The 19,920-nt window shown below is 43.4% G+C and overlaps 1 protein-coding gene across 6 annotated transcripts in view; it reads right to left on the bottom strand.

The window, feature by feature from the left end:
• Positions 1-19,920, bottom strand: part of EVL (Enah/Vasp-like) — a 164,288-nt gene that overhangs the window by 87,264 nt on the left and 57,104 nt on the right. The window lies entirely within an intron of this gene.

Here is a 19,920-nt window from a genome sequence, read left to right as displayed (position 1 = left end):
CTCCCACAAATGGCATGACTTGGAGTAACCACTGCAGAGATCACAGCTATAAGCTGGAGGATACCTTATCTCACAGCTTCTGCTGTAGAAAACGTGCCATCCGCTATTGCCTTTCAAATAGTTAGTTCTATGTACCGTCTATTTTTTAATTAGCGTGCCTTGCAAAACTAAGCCTCCTTGACCATGCTGTGCCTGCAGGAGACCCCTGAAAGACTACAAGCCTTCATTTCCATCCTGCCATGAGCTGCCTACGTATGTGTTTGCACGCATCCATGTTCCCATTAACAGGGAGGTTGGTTTTTCCCTGCAGTAACGCTTCCACCTCCCTTGCTATCTCTGCAGGCTCTCATTTGCCTGCTCTGCCGCTCTGTTAACTGGGCGTTGCCATTTGGCTATGGCAGCAAGACGGCCTATTAACACAAATTAAAACTTTGCAAATTTAGGAATAATAATTAAAAATATTGCAGCAAAAAGAGTGGAGGTCTTGGAGAGCAGAACAGCAAATTAATACTTTAGTGCTACCTCACCCGGGGTAAAACTGCAGCGGTTTTGATGGGCTGCCTCTCAGAGGTAGCAGGCCCCTGTGACAGATCATCCTCCTTTTCTCCCCATTCCTTGGTTTGGCAAACTTGTACATATGGATGTAAACACCCTGCAAACACTGTCTAGCCTTCCCAGCTTCACCTCAGGGTATGGCTGCATTATGGCATGAGGAGATTAACGGCAGAGGGAGAACCAATGCCAGGAAAACACGACAGGGAGAACTGGATGGACCCTGCCGTGGTCTGGCTGCAAGTAGAGAAAGCTGGGGTTTTCTTCCTGTTTTCACATGAAATTATCTTTGGGGGTTTTTTTGTCAGTGTGCTCACAAGTTCTCTTAACATGTCTAAATACGTCACCTGTTATCTGTGATTACACAAACATGGACAGTGCAAATACAAAATGCAAACAACTGCAGAATAAACCCACGGTATGTTCAGAGATCCCAACTGCCTCGCTGTACCTCTGGCCATCACAAGCTCTCCCTGCCTGACAACTTACATCCTTCACCTTAATAGCACTTTTTGACACACATTGCTTCTCCCATGGCATTACTTGAGCCACCCCACGATGTGATCCTAGGAAAGTAGTGCAGAATCAGCGTGGGGAAGGGGATAGGAAGGTTCGCACCCACTTGTGTGTCACTGCAGCATTTTGCTGAGCCACTTTGTGCCCACCTGGGCATTACAAAAACCAGGAATGGACGCATTACCTAATCTGAACCCAGTTCCCTAAAATGCAATGCAGATGAACTACCTCCCTCCTGTAAACCATTGCACAAAATCTTATCTTTCTCACCTACTTTGATCCCTTTCACCCATCTGCCCAAACTCAACCTGGAGCAGCGGTGGCACCCAGGTAACCTCCCAAAGCATCCCACAAATGGCAGAGCTGCTCAGCTCTTGAAGACCTGCTGGAAACACAGCAGGGACCCATGATTTTATCACAGAGGCAGCATGTAGCATCCCATGTACATGGGCTTTCTCTGGGAGTCAGCACCGGAGGCTCTGAAGTCTCCACTAATGAGAGCAAAACCTGCAGAGACCTGAGGAGACCAGACCTCAGGAAATCACACAATCTCTCACGTCCTTGCAGTGATTTCAGAATGCAACATACATGTGAATAACCTTAGATTCCTGTTTAATATAGCAAGAAGAGAGGAGTGTAAGAGATAGGCTGAATTTGGCAAGGCACACCAGCTACACAAACACTTCAGTGCGGTTTCTGTTGGGGAGCAAGGGCTACAAACGCCACTTTACCTGAGCAGAGGAGCAGAGTGCTTTTCACGCTCACTGTTTTTCCTGTTACAAAAGGTTGCTTTCATGGTCCAACTGAAAGACCTGCAGCAACTATTGGTGAAATGGCACCTAGTAAAAACATGGGTGTCAAAATGTGGTTGCTCTCACGGTTGCTAGTGCATCACCTGTTCAGCTGCAGCTTCCGATTCCTCTGCAGTAAATCTCTGTATGACTGAAGGGTTTCAGTATTCAACTGATGGGGGAATTTTAAAACCCAACAAGAAGTAAAGTTCTCACTGACATTTAAGCAAAGCTTTTTCTATTGTGTTTTTTTCTAATGTCTTTTTTCTCTGTTTAATGAAACATTTTATTACCACTTTTCTGGGATTTCAATTTGGCTGCATTTTCCTGATACTACACCTTTCTGCTTTGAGATCTGGGTGGATTTTGGGCACTACCTTGTTTCATTCAAAAAATCCTGCTTTTCATGAATTTAAAACTTGACTTTATTTGGAGTCAAGTGGCAGTTCCTCTGTATAGCTCATACACTGCTTAGACTATTATTGTAGCGTTTGTCCATGTAAACAGTACTTTACTGCATATTTTAGAAAAGAAGGACATAACCTGAAAAAGGCATCTCCAAATAACTACGGGCTCAAATCACTAATTGCCCAGCTCAGCCACACTGGCTCCACTGTTCTAGGCAGAGGGATACAGGAAGATGGACTAAAGAAAGCTCTGAGCAGCCTCTTTATTTCTGTTTTCATGTGTCTGGGATAGACACAGTCACTGATTTTGGGGGAAGAAGACAGCACTCAGTTGTCAGAATAGTTTCCTGCTAGACCAAGCAGATATGATTCTCCTTACACACAAATATCAGCTACAATAATATCAGCTAGAATAATCTGGGTTTAAAGATTTGGTTCTCCTGGACACAAACACCTTTGAGCACACCTGAAAACTCCTAGCCTCCCCTCAACTCCTGCTAGCACCGTGCATGCCCAAAGCACAGCAAAGAGCAGGTCACTACTGACACATCCAATGTCACGCTGGGAAACAGTGACAGTGAGTGGGACAAAGCCCAGTGCTGCCTCTCAGTGCTCCTGTCATAAACCAAATTAATTTCATTAAACACTACAGCGTACATTCCAGCAGAAGTGCCTCTAATCACCCCTTTGCATTGCTAAAATGCCTCCGTGGCCCTGGACTAGAAAGGGAGCACTTAGAAGGAAACAGGACTCTGGCACAAATGGCAAATAAGACCCAGTAGCTGATTTCTAGCGGGTTCTCACAAAGGACCGTATGCTGGATAAACAGATTATTTCAGTCATGTGTTGAGATCTGTGTGAGAAGATCGGGATTCCTGAACACTGAAGCCAGGCTTTAGTTGCAATTATGTGAATATTCCCCTAGGTTTCTGAGCAGCACGTCTGCTGGCCACATACTAGGCTTTCATGTTCCAAAGACATCCAAGTAATGTATTCACTTTCTTTTGGAGAGTTTCATTACCAGATGAAACATGATTTGTATGAGACAATAATGTTCTATATTTTCAATCCTTAGAGCTACAGACTGAACCCAGAAAGGTGACTCAGCCTTGAAATGACTCATCTCCAAATACAAAGCCCAATTAATTTTTAAGAATGAAATGAAGATGCACTGTAGAATGTGTTGTGTATACTCTAAAAAGACTATTACAATCATAATACAAAAACAAAACTGTAACCATCTAAGAGCTATTTGAAGGCAGACATGATTAAAACATTTTTTCTTAATAAGCATATATTTCACACCTTTCAAATAACTTTTTATGCATGTGTATCTGTTGTTTTTAATTCAGTGTAACTCCAAAAAGGCATCTTATTATACTGCACAAAATTCAAAATTTGCATACAGCAATGTCTTTCATTTAATGACCTCATGATTAAGAAAACTGAAAGTTCACACTGAAACTGTACACTCAAATTTCATAAACTACAAGAACATTGGATGAATATATGCACAAATGCTACATAACAGCATATAAAACATGCAGTTATATATTCAGATTCGCAAAACTAATTTCACAGCTGTTAATAGTCTTTGAATGTAAGACATTTCCTCATACACTGAGATTTGCAACTGCTAAACATGCTGATGAGACAAAAAAAATTCCTTGTCCTCAGAAAATTTAACCCTGTATGGTAATATATGCTATTGCTCTCTCAAATCTTTTTTTCATGCTCTTCATTCATTTTAAAGGAGCAGGAGAGATACTGGATAGGAGAGTAGAATATACTTGTTTAGTATTACAAGAGTTAAAAATGTGCAATGAGGTAAGGTGCTAACTGCCACTTCGACAGCAAAACAATTGTTCCTGCATGGAGCATATTTTACAAATGAGAGTCTTCTTGAGACTATTAATTTAGGATGCAATCCCATTGCTGCTGAGGTCCAAGGAAGTTTTGCCATGGACTTGAAAGAGACAAGACTTAAGCCTTGGTATAGATCCATTCAAGTAGTGATAAATAAACATATGGCAGGAAAAAAATACACTAAATCTTTTAAAGGACTTGAGTTACACAAGATTTGGGGAGCCCTATTTTTTCCTGCTGGAAAGCCCCTGACTCCCAATTCATGCAGTGCCCTTTCCTAAGCTGATTTCATCTCCGCCCCCTTGCTCTGCAGAGGGAACAGTCAGGACTCACCTGCTTTCAAGGGGACTGTCTATTCTGGCTGATGCAAACAGCTTAGGTATTGCATTAAGGAAATAACTGCATTGCAAAGAATTAACTCTGTGGCTGCCTTCAATTTTCCTCTCTATAAACTGTGATGAGCAATGGGCAGTAAGCCCAGACCCCACGTTAAGCAGCATGGAACAAGTTATAGACCATATGGAGAGAAATAAACTGCCACTTCATACACAGGATATCTATAATGCTTTTTTTGCTTGAGTCAGCTAATTGCACATCCGCAAATCAGCACATTTACAACAAATGGAGCGTTATGATATCATGGGAAATTTATTTAATATGATCAAAGTTTGCCAGAAAAAGTTCCCCTGAAAGTATGAAAGTACTTAAGAGTCCTGAGTGCCTGGGACATTTTACAGTCCTTATTAAACAAACATTTCCATGTTGTTTCATGGCAGCCAGCGGTGCAAAGGACCGTATCTTCTAAGCCTCCGTGTCAGCAATCTCCCTGCAGCCACCAGCACGGGCATCTCACTGTGCTGCAGGCAGAAGGCACCTCCTTGCTTATAGTTAGAGCCAGCCACACCACCCACACCTGCTCCAGCAGCAGGTAAAGATCAGTTACTGCTCCCATCAGTAACCTCAGATGAGGCTTATCATCTCCTGTCTTTTCCAGAGGCTGAGAATTAAAGAGTATAGACTGTTACAAACCCTCTTCTGTACTGCAGATTTCAAGAGGTGTACTTAGCTTTTCCACATAACTTTTTTTGTGTTAAAGCAAATCAATGACCTTGATCTAAAGAGCCATTAGCAATGGTCTGAGTGTCAATATAAAATTACTTGGGGTATCGGCTGAAAAACATTCTTATATTTATGTCACCAAGCATACGCTATCCCGCAACATTGCTCCACAGCAGACGTGTTTTAACTTTCAGCTTGTATTTTTCCTTAGACTTTAGTAAACGGATTATCACAAGTGGTTTCCGCAGCTGTAGGCAGCAGTCACTTGAACTGTATACGTTATTTTTCGTAGCTCCTAATTTATGGGGAGGTCATATAAATTTCTGGGGTTTTGATTTGAAACAAGAAATACCAACTTTAACATAGTCTCAGAGATTAGGAGCTTCTCGCTCAAAACTAGCACTTGCTCATTTCTAGTACTAACCTTTGGTATTTAATGCTATCCACCGCTAAGTGTAATTCAAACATCATGTTTTACTGAGCAGATAAGATACTTGCATCATGAGACACCTCTATAGCATGTTGTGGGCACCATAACCCAGTGGAAGTGTTTTTATCATAAGCCTTTTAGAGGCACATGGATGGGTGAGGTACAGCCTAGCAGCTGTGAAGATAAGGAGAGGTGTCCCGACGTAAGGGATGCTGGAGTGAAGAGAGGGCATGTAAAAACTGCATAAGAGATTGGAGGGGGAGAAGCTGACAAAAAATGATCAGAAATGACATTTAACTGTATTTTTATTACTTGCAGTTCTTTAAAGGCATGTGCCTGCCTGATGTTCAGGTTGCCAGACTAATAACATTTGATATTCATTGGGAAAGCACTTTTCAAGACAGCAACACCATCCTTTAAAAGTCAGGGCCCAAAGCACAATAGTAAAGTGAAGGCCATGCTGCGCAGGATGGCTGCAAAAGCTGGTGATCTCTACTGCTTAGGGAAGAAAGATGCGCTAGGATGGCATTTGTTGAGGTTATAGAAGCACGAGAAACCAGGTTCACACCAAGATGAAGAATGCCCGGCCTTATTTCTACACTTGTTTCTGATATTTGCGCTTCTCAGAATAGGACAGGTTGGAAATAATAGTTGGCTTATGGACACAGGGAAACTCAACGTGCAGAAGGATCCCTGGAGGTGGGATGGGTACGGTCAGCAGTTTGTCACGTCAACTCACCGCATCTTTCATTACCATTTAACACACTGTGGAGTGGACAGACAGGGAAGCTCTCTCCTGTAACAACAGTAGAGCATCCGTATTCCCTCCACTTTTTTCATATCTTATAGTAGCTAAGTAGTAGTTCTTACAATAACCCCTTATAACATTTAACAGGATGCTGAGCTAGTTTTGCATCCTCAATACCTGCTCCATCCTTGCTGAAGTTGGTGGAAAAACTCCCATTAACAATTTCAGCTGCAGCAGAAACTTATCTTTTACATCATCTGTGTCATCAGTCAGGCAGCAAAACAAGGTAAATGATACTAGGCTATTGGAGCCTCATCTTAAATCCAGTGTCTGCACTGACGGGCAACGAATGTGGCCTTGATGTTTGCAGATATGCTTCAGCTAGGAAGAATAACAAATGACGCCTGGGCACAAACAACAGTCTGTACAACTGAGTCATAGTATGTATTTAGACTAAGTATCTTCATTCTGATAAAAAGTGAACATTGCAGGTCTAAACATTTGTAGCTTTCCATCACAGAAAAGGTACAGCCCTGTTCAAGGTGGGCATACAACAGCACCAAGTCTAAATAAACTGTACTCAAAAATTTGTATATTAACATGCTGTAATCAGCGGGGTTTTTTCCCCCCTAAATTTCACAAGAATAATAATTTTCAGATTATTTTAGTAAAAATAAACACAAGGAGAGCTAGTGAACAGAGATGTGCAGCAAGCAAATCCTTTGTCCAAAACTACTGACAGTACTTAAAAAACCAAAAATTATCCTGGCAGCCCATTCCTTTCCCCCCCTTCCCTCCTTCCATTATTTCTTGGCAAAGATTTGTCCCCATTGCCTGGCAGATAAAAATATTTCATGAGTGCCAAAATTGAAACAGGATCCCGGAGCACATTTGTGCACCAGACTTGTTTGCGTGCAGTGTTTGGGATTTTGCAAGATGACTATGTATTTTTCTAAACCAAAGCTGCATGTTGTTTGCAATGCACAAGACACCAAAGAGGAAAGACTATTCCGAATAATGGCAGAAGTATTCTTGCTTTCCCGTGATTTGTACCCTTTTTCCCCTAGCAACCTTCCTTACCTCTTCTAAAATGATGTTCTTGACTTTGATATGTCCCCTGTGACATTCCCATCAGGCAGAGACACCATACAGCACCACTTCTCAGGAGTTATGTGTCCACTAAACGGCCAGCTACACAACACATGCAGGTTGGCAGCGAGCGGCTGGTCAAGCAGACCATGTGCTGCCTTCACCTCGGGAAGGGCTCCAGTTTGAATCACACTACTCTCCATCCACTTGCGGAGTCTCACAAACCAGTGACTTTTATTCCTCTGTAAAACTAGGCTGACACTTCTGAGTCTGCTGGTCAGCTACTGGGAAGGTGGTAGAGAGAAGGAAAAGGATGGGACAGACAGAAAGGTGAAGCAACTGCATAAGCCCTATTTCCTTAGGAAGACAAACTAAAGAGAAGTTGGTAGTGAGGGCCACCCAAAGAATCGCTGCTCACCTCCACCAATGCCCTCACGAGCTTCTCCATCTGCAGCCAACAATGGCCAAAGCCTCCGCAATGGCATGCACAGTCCCTTTTAAAGTCAGCTTCAGGCTACTGCCAAATACAGTGTCATTTCACTGCTGATGTTTATATGTAATAGTATCCAGGACTAAACTTCTACTAAAAGCACTTCAGGCAGTAAGTTTAGGCGTTTTGGCTACACGTAGCCTGTTGCTGATTTCATTAAATCTTGTGCAAGAAATCCCCTGTAACAACAAAACCTGAAGGTACAAAAAGGCTGGAAAGCGATCATAAAGGATGCATCGGGACCAGCGTGAAGAATGGTCATCATCAATCTTGCAGACCATGTCACAGGTTTTGGAGTTGCCATGAAATTACTTGTGTCCACAACACGGAGAAGACGTTCCTATGGTTTGTAGCAATTTTCACAAGTCAGAGTTGACAAAGATTCTTCCACTTTTCTTGCAGATGAGCTAAAAAGTCACTGGAACAATGGTCTCCAAACTTTTTTGACCGCACACCCCTATCAGTAAAAAACTTTACGCACCCCAATATATATTTATTTATAAATGATATACATGTACTACTGAAGTTCTAAAATCTTCCTCCCATACCCCAGTGGATTGTCTCATGCACACCTCACTTTGGAGACCATTGCGCGAGAAGATGACAATACAGACCCTTGTCTGAGCCCCAAAAGGAAGCAGGTCTAGTAAAATGTCAAGATTTTGTGAAGCAGCATCCTTTATTTCTACTGAGCCACAGTGTCCAGCAGAGTGAAAAGTATCATGACTGGAAAATTGCTAAGGGGAAAAGAAAAAAACCCACAAAAAAATCCAAGGCAAAGCAATTTTCAGTAAAATTTCCAGAACTGCATACTAGAAATTTAAAGTCCTTCTGCCAATCTGGAAAGCTCTAATGATTTAAAAGAAGTAGGATGGAACGAGTTTTCCTCAAGTTAATGTTGATTAAGAAGAATAAAGAACCAAATCACCTTTGAATAACCATAAGAAATGGAAGACTCAGTTATTCTGTGGTGCTGAGCTGTAAAAAAAGACTCTGTAAATTCCTTTGACTTCAGATCTACACTTGGTAAGTAATAGCAAACACAGGTACAGCTCATAAGGGTGAAAGTTCTTTATAGTTCCTATATTCCCCATCTTGTCCCCTCCTTCTTATCAGGAATTACAGGCTTTTTCCAGAAGCATAACTTTCTAGTTCTCTGGCATTTTTTACTGCCTAAAACATGTAGGTTTTTTGTCAGCACTTCAGACAGACTTGTCAAAAGATAACCCTCCCACCCGAAGTGGAACATAAAAGTTTATCCCTTGAGCCATTATACAGACTGGGAGTGTTCAACAGCCTATGATGTCAAGATGTGCTTTCCATAATAGCACCCTGCTTTTATTATAACAGCACTGAAATATTTAGAACTGTTCTTTTGCATAACTGATACAATGTTTTGAAAAAAAAAATTAAAAAGAGAACCGAAAATCACTCACAAGTCAACAAATTACAGAAAGGAGAGGTGGATACAGAGAATGGGGCAAGTTTCAAAAGTAATTCAGCTCTCCTTTCTTGCTAATGCCTTTTTGAGCTTTGTAAAGCTCCACCATCCCCCAGGATAACAAATTCAGGAGGGCTGACATGAGGTGGTGGAGGATTTCCAAGAAGGAGCAACAAACCACCTGCAGTACATCTTCCACTTGGCCGGTGTTAGGGCAGCCCAGCCTCTACAGTAATGCTAATAGCCACAGCCAGGTGGGATCAAAAGGCAAATTCCTCTTTCAGGTGCAGCAACCATTATTTCTCAACCCCAACAAGAATATGTAAATCAGCATCCAAAGCTGTATTATGATTAAACTGTTAATTAAAAAAAACCCACAAGACTTTTGAAAGATTTAATAAATTGCCATAACCTCCAGCCTCTTCCCCTATGTCCATGCTGGCTTCTCGCTACACCCCGAAGAGCTTACCAAAATCAAAATTGATGCAGAAACTTTCAGTCAGTTCACAGCAGGATATCTCACTGTGAACTTTATAATTGGTGTGTTATCAGCTGAGCAACGTTACAGCGTTATTTGGTCTGCTGAAACCAACTCCCCAAAGTGCAAACAGAATACAAATCAGGCAAAGCTCTGAATTGTCTCTTGGGCTGCATACTCAGTTTAGGCAGTTACAGCTTAATGGGTAAAACACTGACCTCCGAGACCCCCATTCAAATCCCGCTTGCGTTCCCGTGACGGGCACTGGGAGAGAGTTAGGGAGCATTAGTTTCAAAGAACCATTTTCCTAAGTTCTGTCTGCATTTTTTGCCATGAGCCTTTTCTCTTCAGTATTTCTGCCTTCCTTGCCTGTCTCATCTCTTTCTGCTTAGGCTGACTGGCTTCTAACACCCAGACAATGGTCCTTATTTTCTTAATAATACAACCACAGCTGGAAATCAGACTGTGGATTTGGGGAACGCTCCTCTGAAATATGTGATGTGTGAAAATAAAACTTCCCTGCCTCACTCTGAAGGTTATGGTAGCCCGCGCAGGGAATGATTTCCAGCTTCCAGCTTGGTGTTACACAGCTAGTAGGCTCTTTATCATTTGTCTGGTTTTCCAGCCCTCCTCCGTATCTTTTCTGGATAGAGGCGTTTTGCTCTTCAGGACTCCTCCCGCCTGCCCCAGAACAAGAGAAAAGGGAAAATAGAATAAAACAACAGCTATTAATTGGTGTGCCATATGCCTCATTGCTCTCAGTCTCTCACTTCCACTGCCACTTAGAGTTAGGTTCACACCATCTAAAAAATTAGAATAAAACCTGCTGATCCACGAGATTTTCCATGTCTTGGTTTCTGTGCAGGCCTTCTCAGTCTGTGACACTGAGGCACTGGGGCAGGTACCACCAGCCCTTGCCACGCACACTACCATGCTCACTGCTGCCAAGCTCACTGCCCAGCTCTGACTTTGGAGTCTCAAGGCCCTGAATTATTTAACAGACACCCACCCCACCCCCCCCCCAGAAAACAGGCAGACTGCTGCTCACTCAGCAGATTGTACATCCACACCCAGCAAACTGGCTGTGGGACCTACCATTCCCTGCTACACCAGTACCACGCTTGCTTTGCTAGATGATGCTGGGTGAACTAAAAAACACTTGGATGAGCATAAGGTTCAGAAAAGACAGGGGTTTGTTGCAAATTCCATTTTACTGGTGCCATTCTACTCTGCTCTGCTCTGCTCTGCTCTATTCTACCAGTATCCCTTCAAGACAGGTTTTGAGGATCAGTCTCTTCAAACCTAGCATCACCCCAGGGCGATCTCAGTCATGTGCCAAAACCGAGACTCATGCTTTACGTGCATCTGTGCTCGTCTCAGATCACAGACGCTACACAAGATGCAACTCAGTGGATGGAGCCCCTTTGCACTGAGCAGCAGGAGTCAGGCAGAGGTGAGCCGCAGAGCTCTTCACAGGCAGGCTGGAAACAGTGTAGTACCTGCTCCGCCGCAGCAACATCCGCATCTCCAAAGAGAGGAGGCAGACCATGGTTTTATCAGAAGGAATTAACAGTGACCTCTTGATTTAATTAGCTGCATAAACTTACTTACAAAAGGAAAAATTAGTATGATGGAAACTCTTGGAGGTCTCTGGGAAGTGAGTGTGTTCTGCTGGGATGGAAGCTCTCTGAAACCAAGGTATGAGGGCAAAGTCCCTCTGTATGGGCCACGACACCAAAGAGCCAGGAAGCAGAGGGCTGGCTGAATGGTAGGAGAGAATGAGAGGGGTTTTGTAGATTTACATTTTCCTTCACTTTTTCATCGCACTTTTTATAAACATTTGCAATTATATCATCCACTTCAGATGTTATAAATAAGTACCATTACTTACATTTTGACATAACCCAGCTTGAGATAAGGTTAGTTTCTAGGTACCAGACTAATATTACAGCGTTCCTCAAGCAAAATTGTGTCTCTGTTTATAACTGTGATGCTCTAATGAGCACCCAGCTCATTATAATAAAGGGTAACACAGTGTGCAATGAAGTGTGCCTTCAGAGACACTGCACGGAGCAGTGTGAGAGCCAGCACTGCAGGGCTGTGGGTAACATGGTATCGTCAGTGTGAGCTGCAAAGACTCATGTTTCCAAAACAGTAGAGGTCCCCAGCTCATTCCTAAATGTACTGGCCAACTCAGTAGCCAACCGTGACCCTCTCTGGGTCTCCTTCGTTCAGGGGTGCAAAGAGCATCACTTGACCAAGAGCCAGAAGAGCCCACAGGCCATACTTATACTGAGCCAATACAAGCCAAACTGTTTATGCAAACTAAGAAACGGGTAATACTCATGCATATCCTCCATGGAAGTCTTGTTTTACACACAAACAACAGCCAAAAATTATTTCATCCTTTTCATTTACAGTATTTTGGTGCACATATAAGGACATTCTTATTCTGAAAAAAAAAAAAAGGAAATAGTATCCCTTAGTCCTTCAACTTATATTCAATAAGAAGTGGAAAACCTAATTGAAAGACTTCAATTGATAGGTCTGTCCCACAGTAACAAAAACAAATTAAAGCCAATTCAGTTATTTCAGTTCCATTTGTTTTTTAGTGGTAAGACTGGGATTTCTAAAGATACATTAGGTACCATGCTGAAATCCAAGGGAGACTTGGCACCTGGTATTCTATGTCTGAGCTTCTTTATAGGAGCAGTGTTTATGTTGGAAGCGTGTTGGATGGTTTAATTCCAGCCTACTGAAGAGCAGCCTCCAGGTCATAGATCTGCTGCAGCTAATTTGGCAGAAGCAGCGCTGTCTCTTCGGAGAAGGGCAACATAAATCTGCAAATATAGCTTCTGTCTGGGGAATAAACTGCTTTAATTTTCTGCAGAATGACAGTCACTGAGCAAATGTAAAAAAACCCAACAAACAAAACCCAACCAAAAAACTCACGGTAGTAAAGCACAGCTCCTCCAACAAATGGAAAACCTCCCCTCTGCAGGATCTCCAGTTCCCCAGCCAGCACAGTGCTGGGGGGGCACAGCAGAAAGGGAGAAGAGACTTTTTTCACTGCGACAACGCAAGCAATTTCAGCCATTTCAGGTTCTCACCTACCAATCCAATCTGTGATGAACTTTTCCCCCACTAGTAAAAAAGCATGTTTCAGCATCTTGCAGGGATGTTCGGGAGGTGGTTTCCTTTCCCGGGTAACCCTGGGAGAGGCAAAGCACTTGAGCAGTGCTTTTGGCAGGCAGCAGCGGGAAGGCAGCGGGCAGACTCCTCCACACCATCCTCATGTGGAGGAAGCAGCGCACCCCGACCTGCGCTGGGACCGGCGGTCGCAGGCAACATGTAGGAGAAGGCAGCCTGAGACAAACAGGAGGTGCCCACCAGTGCTGATGCCTTACAAGGCTTTGGGCACTCTGTGTGGCCCAGGATGGGTTAGCGGAGGGGTGATGGATTACTATCCTTTGTGCTCTCCATGTGCTTCAGGTTTGCTTGAGGGTACAGGTGAATGAGCATATAATCTGTAAGGAGTTACCTGCACCCACCCTGATCCGTGCGGGGGGCACGTGTCATTGTAGGGAACGGGAAACGGGCAGGGGAAAGGAAGCACAAGTGGTTGTGCCAAATACTAATGAGAACATGAAACATAGAAACCAGACCCAAACCATCCATTGTCCATCTGTCCTAGGCACCGTTCTTCAACGTGCTTTTCTTTAAGGAGGAAAGACGGTTGTGACCTCCTGTCTACTGCTGGCACTTTCCTTCCAGAGAAACAACTAGCAGAATTAAAGTGTATACAGTAGCTCATGCCTCTGTTAGCTCATTTGACTATTACTTACTCTAAGGAAAAATCCTGCAGTTCTGAAATCTGAGAATGTCCACTGGAGACTCACCAACTACTTAGCCACCAAAAATCAAGGTCACAGAAATAAAAAATATATTTTAAAATGTTAAAAAATTATTTAAAAATTAAAAAAATGCTAAAACCAATGTCTATTTTAAAATAATTTTCAATCTATTTCCATAATGCTACAGGCAATTTCAGTTAGCAAGATGTGTAGTGCATTGAAAAAGAAGCAATCAAAGACATTGAAAAACAAATGGGATAAACTGCAAATAGCAATCACATCTTTCAGATATTCAAGATGGGCACCACTGGTTTCTTGGTCTTAAATGGAAGATTTATGATTATGGAAATGATGCTAAATTCTACTTAAAAACAAATCAGAAAAGGCAAAACCAGACTGGTGCCTCCAGTAGAGTGCCCAAATGAGGACAATCATGGCAATTTTGCTTTGCGTCAGTTAACAGAAAACAGTTTAAGGGATAGCACTATATTTCTCAACCTTCATAAGCTTTTACAGCTTACAGTACTATTATCGTTTAAACTGTCTCTGGGAACAGTGTTTGAATTTCTTGTGTTTGAACAAAACCAAATCAATGTACCCCCCTCATGCAGGTCAGACCTGCAGCGAGCTGGGATTGCTGGGCAAGGTTTGCTTTGCAGCTCAGGCGGAGGGCTTGAATGGGTTGAGGGAGAATCTCTTCTATGTATTTCCCTTTCTGCAGTAAGCAAAAATGCCCCACTCTGAAAAACAGCATTTGTAGGTTGTCACAGGATAAAACAAACCTTAAAAAATAAATCAAGCCTAACAAAGGGGCTTCTTCTTAACATGGCTAATGGCTCAGGTTCCTCTACAGACAGAGACGCTGTTTGACCTACTGCTCTAATTAGAGTAGTAGTGATGTTGACATTTGTGTTGTATAAAGCAGACATGTTAATAGCCGGAAGGAAAGCTGTCAGTGCCTCTAAAGATCACAGCATTCATGGCAATGCATGATGCAACCTTTAAATATTCAAATAATCAATTCAATGCTTAACTTCTTTTACTGATAACAAGAAACAACCCCCAAATAAGAAAAAAAACAAAAACAAAAACCAACCCCAACTTCAGTTAGTGTTAATGCTGAAAGATTTACAGGCAATACATGAATCAGTTTTATTCTGTCGAGTGTAGTATTTCCTTCCAGATTGTATGTAATCCAGTTTTGCCATGAACACAAGCAATTTATACTCTCTGGGTTTTTCACTTACTATTAAAATAATAACAACCACCAGAGACTGTAGTTCATACATTCATATGTGTCAAGTTCACCTCAGCATGAAAACAGATACCTCTTCTCATTTATAAACACATGAAGTGAGTTTTAATTTAACTCTGATCTATTGCATCATATTCCCTTGACATGAGCCATACCATTGCTACAGACAGGCACTTCACATTTTACAGATCAAAATCCCTGCAGTAAATCCTCTCTTTGCAGCGCCCAAGAACCCTAGAATGATGGAGAGCCCTTAATGCTGTGGCTCAATAGCTCCAACCCCCCCTCAGACTTTTTCCCCAACATGTGATGTTCTTAAGCCCACTTTTACCCAAGGTGAAGCTGAACGGACTGACAGGAGGTTTCATACTGCAGTCTAAGACCGAAGCTCTCCATTCCCACCTCCTGTATCCTGAGGAAAAAAGTCTCCTACAGGCGCAGAGATGGAGAGAGGCTCAGCCTCACTCATCACGTCCCACAGCGTGCTGTTGGCTCGACACAACCCATCCTGGACACTTTTAGAGCCTGTTTTGTAATTAATTTCTGTAAGTGGATAATTGAATCATTAAGCTGAAATAGAGCAATATGATAATGCACAAACCAAAAACATAACTCTTATTTAACTCACTGTTCAGTCCAGCCTTCAAAACCACTGCAATGCGATTGCTGCTGTCAATGACTTCTGAAGGAAACAATTTAACCTGGTAGGCACTGTGCTGTCCAAGCTTAAAAAAATTAAGAAAAAAGACCTTTACAATGGTATGTATTTTGTTTATATGTAGATTGCACCAAATGCCTCCCACTCCCTTACTAATGCTTTTAATGTTTTCCCCAGCTTTTTAAGACTGTTCCACTTGCCTTCGCACGTCATCCCATGTGTCCAGCATTGCTCTAAGGGAAGGCACGTGAAGCTCCTCTGTCCTCCCCATACAGCTCCAACCACAGCACACAGACGTATATATATGAAAGGTAATGAGATGATCTTAAAACACATTATGGTGAAGGGATCTGTGAGCCTACAAACATGCTTGGAGGGTGGATTATGAGAAGACACCCCTCTGAATGGGGTTGCTGCAGTACAGTAAAATCTGTACCTTGTTTGTTGATAATCAAGAAAAATCAAGCCTGAAATGACGCTCATGTATAAAGAAGACAAGGAAACAGGGCCACAGTACACTATACATCACAGCAGGGGAGGGAAAGTTAAGTTTGGGTCATTCACTCTTCGCTGCACAAGTGCTGCTATTCCCTATTGATCTCCACAATAATTGTAAATAGCCACAGAAAGCCACTTCCACCGCCAGGACAGTGCTTTCCAGGAGCGGTTTTGCTGTTTACAATACCTTGGGGAACAAGATGGAGGAATGCAGAAGAAGGAAGGAGATTCTTCTCCCTCAAATTTCTTTTATACTGACAGAAATCCATTGATCTTGTAGGAGGTTTTTTTCTCATTTGCAAGGACGTATCCTTCCATTCCCTGAAATCCCCTGCTCCAAAAATTAGACTGTTTAAGCATAAACTGGGGCACTAGAGGCAGATACAACAAACACCAGAGGAAAGGGCAGACATACACACGGCAGCAGCAAGACACAAGGCCACGGCAGATGGTTTGGAGTTAGCACTGGGCAAGAGAAGGGAGCCAAGGCAGGTGATGTGGCAGGTACATCCACATTAAAGGGGAGATGCTGCCCCATGTAAGAAGTGACCCAAGAAGGATGAGTTCAGAAATGCAAAGCTCCTGCTGCTGTCCCTGGAGTCACTCATCTCCTGCTCGCAGAGAAAGGTGTCCCAAAGAATTAAGCTGAGACCCTGTCTTTGGAGAAGGGGCCAAAAGCAACAATCGGTTTTGCTCCAACAGGGAGAAGATTTTGGTGGAAGACTGCAGATGGATATTGCAACAGAGAAACTAAGGGTGGTGCAAACACCTTCCCTGAGCATTTCCAGGGAGCAGCCTGTGAGAGGACAGAATTGGCCCACGTAACGCCATCATGCACAGTTTGGTTAGGGCATTTAGACCGTGTTATGGTGGCATTCAAAGTCCCAGACCCACCTCCCACACGTCACCAGTTGGATTTGTCATAGCATGGGAGATGCCTCTTCCTTTCCACCACATCCTCTTTTTTTCAGGAGGAAAGCAGCTTTGCACAGCAGGCTCAGAGCTAGCAAAGGAACAAGCTATATTTATCCTAGAACGTTTTCAACTCCTGATGGATCTAGAACATATCATGGTAAAAAGAAATAAATGCTATTTTCCATTATTGCTGTTAGCACTTGCACAAGCCAAGTGTTATAAAACAGCATCTGACGTGACAGTGCTTTACATAGTCCCTGCAGGGACAAACCACCACCTGGAAGAAAACAGGGAGGACTCAGGCCCTTTATTAATAGGGAGGCCCAAAAGACCCATATCTCAGCGAGAATGTTTTGCAAATTCATGGTACAAATTTGTACTCTGTCTCTTCTTTATCCGTTCAGCATGTAACTCGCACATGATTTCCAGGCATTACTATAAAACAATTTATCTCTCCAGACAATAGAAGGGAGCAGTAGGTTCCTCCAGAGCCAGCACTGCTCTTGCTTTTAAGCTTGGCTAAATGCAACCATTGCAGACTATGGCAGCTGGCAGGCTCAGCCACAGAGCCTGCTGTGAATTACTGTTAACAAACACATTTGGTTTTATTAAGGCTTTCTTCTTCCTCCAAGTGTTATAGTCGTGGTTTCTGGAGTAATCACAGGCACTGTTTAGAAACATCCTGGGAATGAGTGCTTGAAAAGCCCTCACAAGGTTCAGCTCGAAATTGCTGAGGGTAGGGGTTTACTGGCTGCACCAGAGATGTACCTGCAGCCTACGGGGTCCGATGCTTTGTGGAGGGATCAGTCTCGACTCCACCATCTTCAGCTGCTTCATCCAGGGTGTCCCCTTCCCTGTGAGGTTCCCCAGCCTACCTCCCTACCCTGGCAATAGGGCTTCCTTGACAGAAATCAATGTTGAAATTCAGATTAGTGTATCAGGGCAGCAACTCCTACTGTGCATGCTTTCAGACCAGATCAGCAATGAAGTAGGGACCATATATGAACAGACACCCTGCATCTGTAGCTGAGTGGGAAGGGAGTAGGGGGAATGCAGAGGAAGAAACAACTTTCAGGGTTTCAGCTTCAAATTTTTGTCCAGAGGAGCTGGACCAGACCACATCTCCCCCCTAACACCAGTCATGTACATGAAGCAGTAGTATTCACAGCTATCAGGATTTCCACTGGGAAATCTGAGAGCTCTCTTAACTTCCAGTGTTCATAAGGGGGCTGTGACCATGGTGACGGAGAGGGCTGTGTAAAGGGTGCTGCAAGAACCCACACCAGGAAGCCAGCGTTTCGGCAGAATTACACGCTCACAACCCACTGTCAGGGTTCAGCATCTGCCTGAGCAGAGCCATCAGCAAACGGGGCTGAGGAGAAGGGACCGAGGCTGCTGGATGGTGTGCAGGGTGAAAGCAACATGTGAACCAAGTTTTCAAGAAGCCTCCGAAGTCGGACAATAAGTTTTGCGTATGCTGAGCCTGCCATGCCAAGAAGTGATGTTGCTTCACAGCTGCTGAGGCTGTGAGCCTACTGCCCTGCAAATGGATCTGCTTCTCCCATTGTCCTGAAATTCCAGGCTTGGCTCACACCACGTTTAATTAAGGTTTGAAGCTTTCTTTTTTTCCCCAAAAAACCAATACTGAATAATAGCACTTCTGATTAGCCAGCAAAAGAGATGACAGTGCTATTGGACCGAAAGCTATAAGGCATCTGTAAAGTCACAAAAGGTACCAATCTGGGTACCAAGCTAATGCAGTAGAGGAAAATAGGTAATTGCAGGCTCATATATTATGGAGCCAAAGCAAATTACCTGCTGCTGATGTCTTTATAGCACTGATGCTGGGGGTGGAAGGACGGTTGCCAAATGGAAACCCACTCAGCCTTGGGAACCAACTGACGTTCCTATACCCAGGAATCACATAGATGCTCACAGCAGATGGAAATTGATGGCTGTAATCTCCAAGAGGAGGATGCTAGCTGCACCAAGGCACCCCTGCTACCCACCCCATGTGGCATGACCATCAATCTGATGTGTCTTATTAGCACAATTCAAGGTTGCAGACCATTGCTGGAGAAAGAAGTAAAAAATCCACAATGTGCGATCGCTGAGGGAAGCAGAGAAAGAGGATGGCAATTTTTGTCCATCCACTGAATGAAGATACGACCCTTGAGCAGCTCTGAAGTTAACACGTGGGTATTAGCGGGACACACGTATGTTTCTGTTCCTACAGCTACAAGCTGTGGTCCTCTGCCTGCCTGGTGCAGCATCAGTGCAGCTGGTTTTTACAATGCTGGGTCACATAAAGGGAGAAGAACGATACTGGAGATGACCTTTAGTGTAGCATCAAAGGTATATTTTGAAGAGTTGCATTTCCACTGAAATACTGTTCAGCTCAGTGCAAAATCAGTTCTGCGAGATACTGACATTATGAAGAGTGATGGCCGGTGCTATGCAGGGAGCGCTGCGTGCTACATCCAGCTGCACGAGCAAGCGGAGCACACCCACATGCCTCGTGGTCAGCACTGCCAGTTCAGGGGATTCAGGGCTGCCTTTGTCTCTCTGACTTTCTGGAAAAGACAGAATCAGGGCAACTAACTTTTCGCCATGTGCCGCGTTTGCTGCCAGCAGATTTTCTAGCATGTGCACAGCCGCAGCAGCAGCCAGATTTTGCTCCCCCCCCTGTATTTCCATGGATGAATAACCTAGCATACATCAAGATAAATTTACCTTGGGTGTAACCTCAGGAATGTCATTGTGGTAAGAACAGATATTATGTGGGCCAAAGTACAGATGAAACCGTGTCACTGGGGAAAATAATTTCAGATGTATTATTTCTCTCACAATTAATAGCCGCTAACTTTTTTAGA

Source organism: Aptenodytes patagonicus, chromosome 7 (assembly GCF_965638725.1).
Source record: "Aptenodytes patagonicus chromosome 7, bAptPat1.pri.cur, whole genome shotgun sequence".
In the NCBI taxonomy this organism is placed as follows: domain Eukaryota; kingdom Metazoa; phylum Chordata; class Aves; order Sphenisciformes; family Spheniscidae; genus Aptenodytes; species Aptenodytes patagonicus.
Note: the sequence above shows the minus strand (reverse complement) of the source record. Positions and strands in the feature narration are given on the sequence as shown.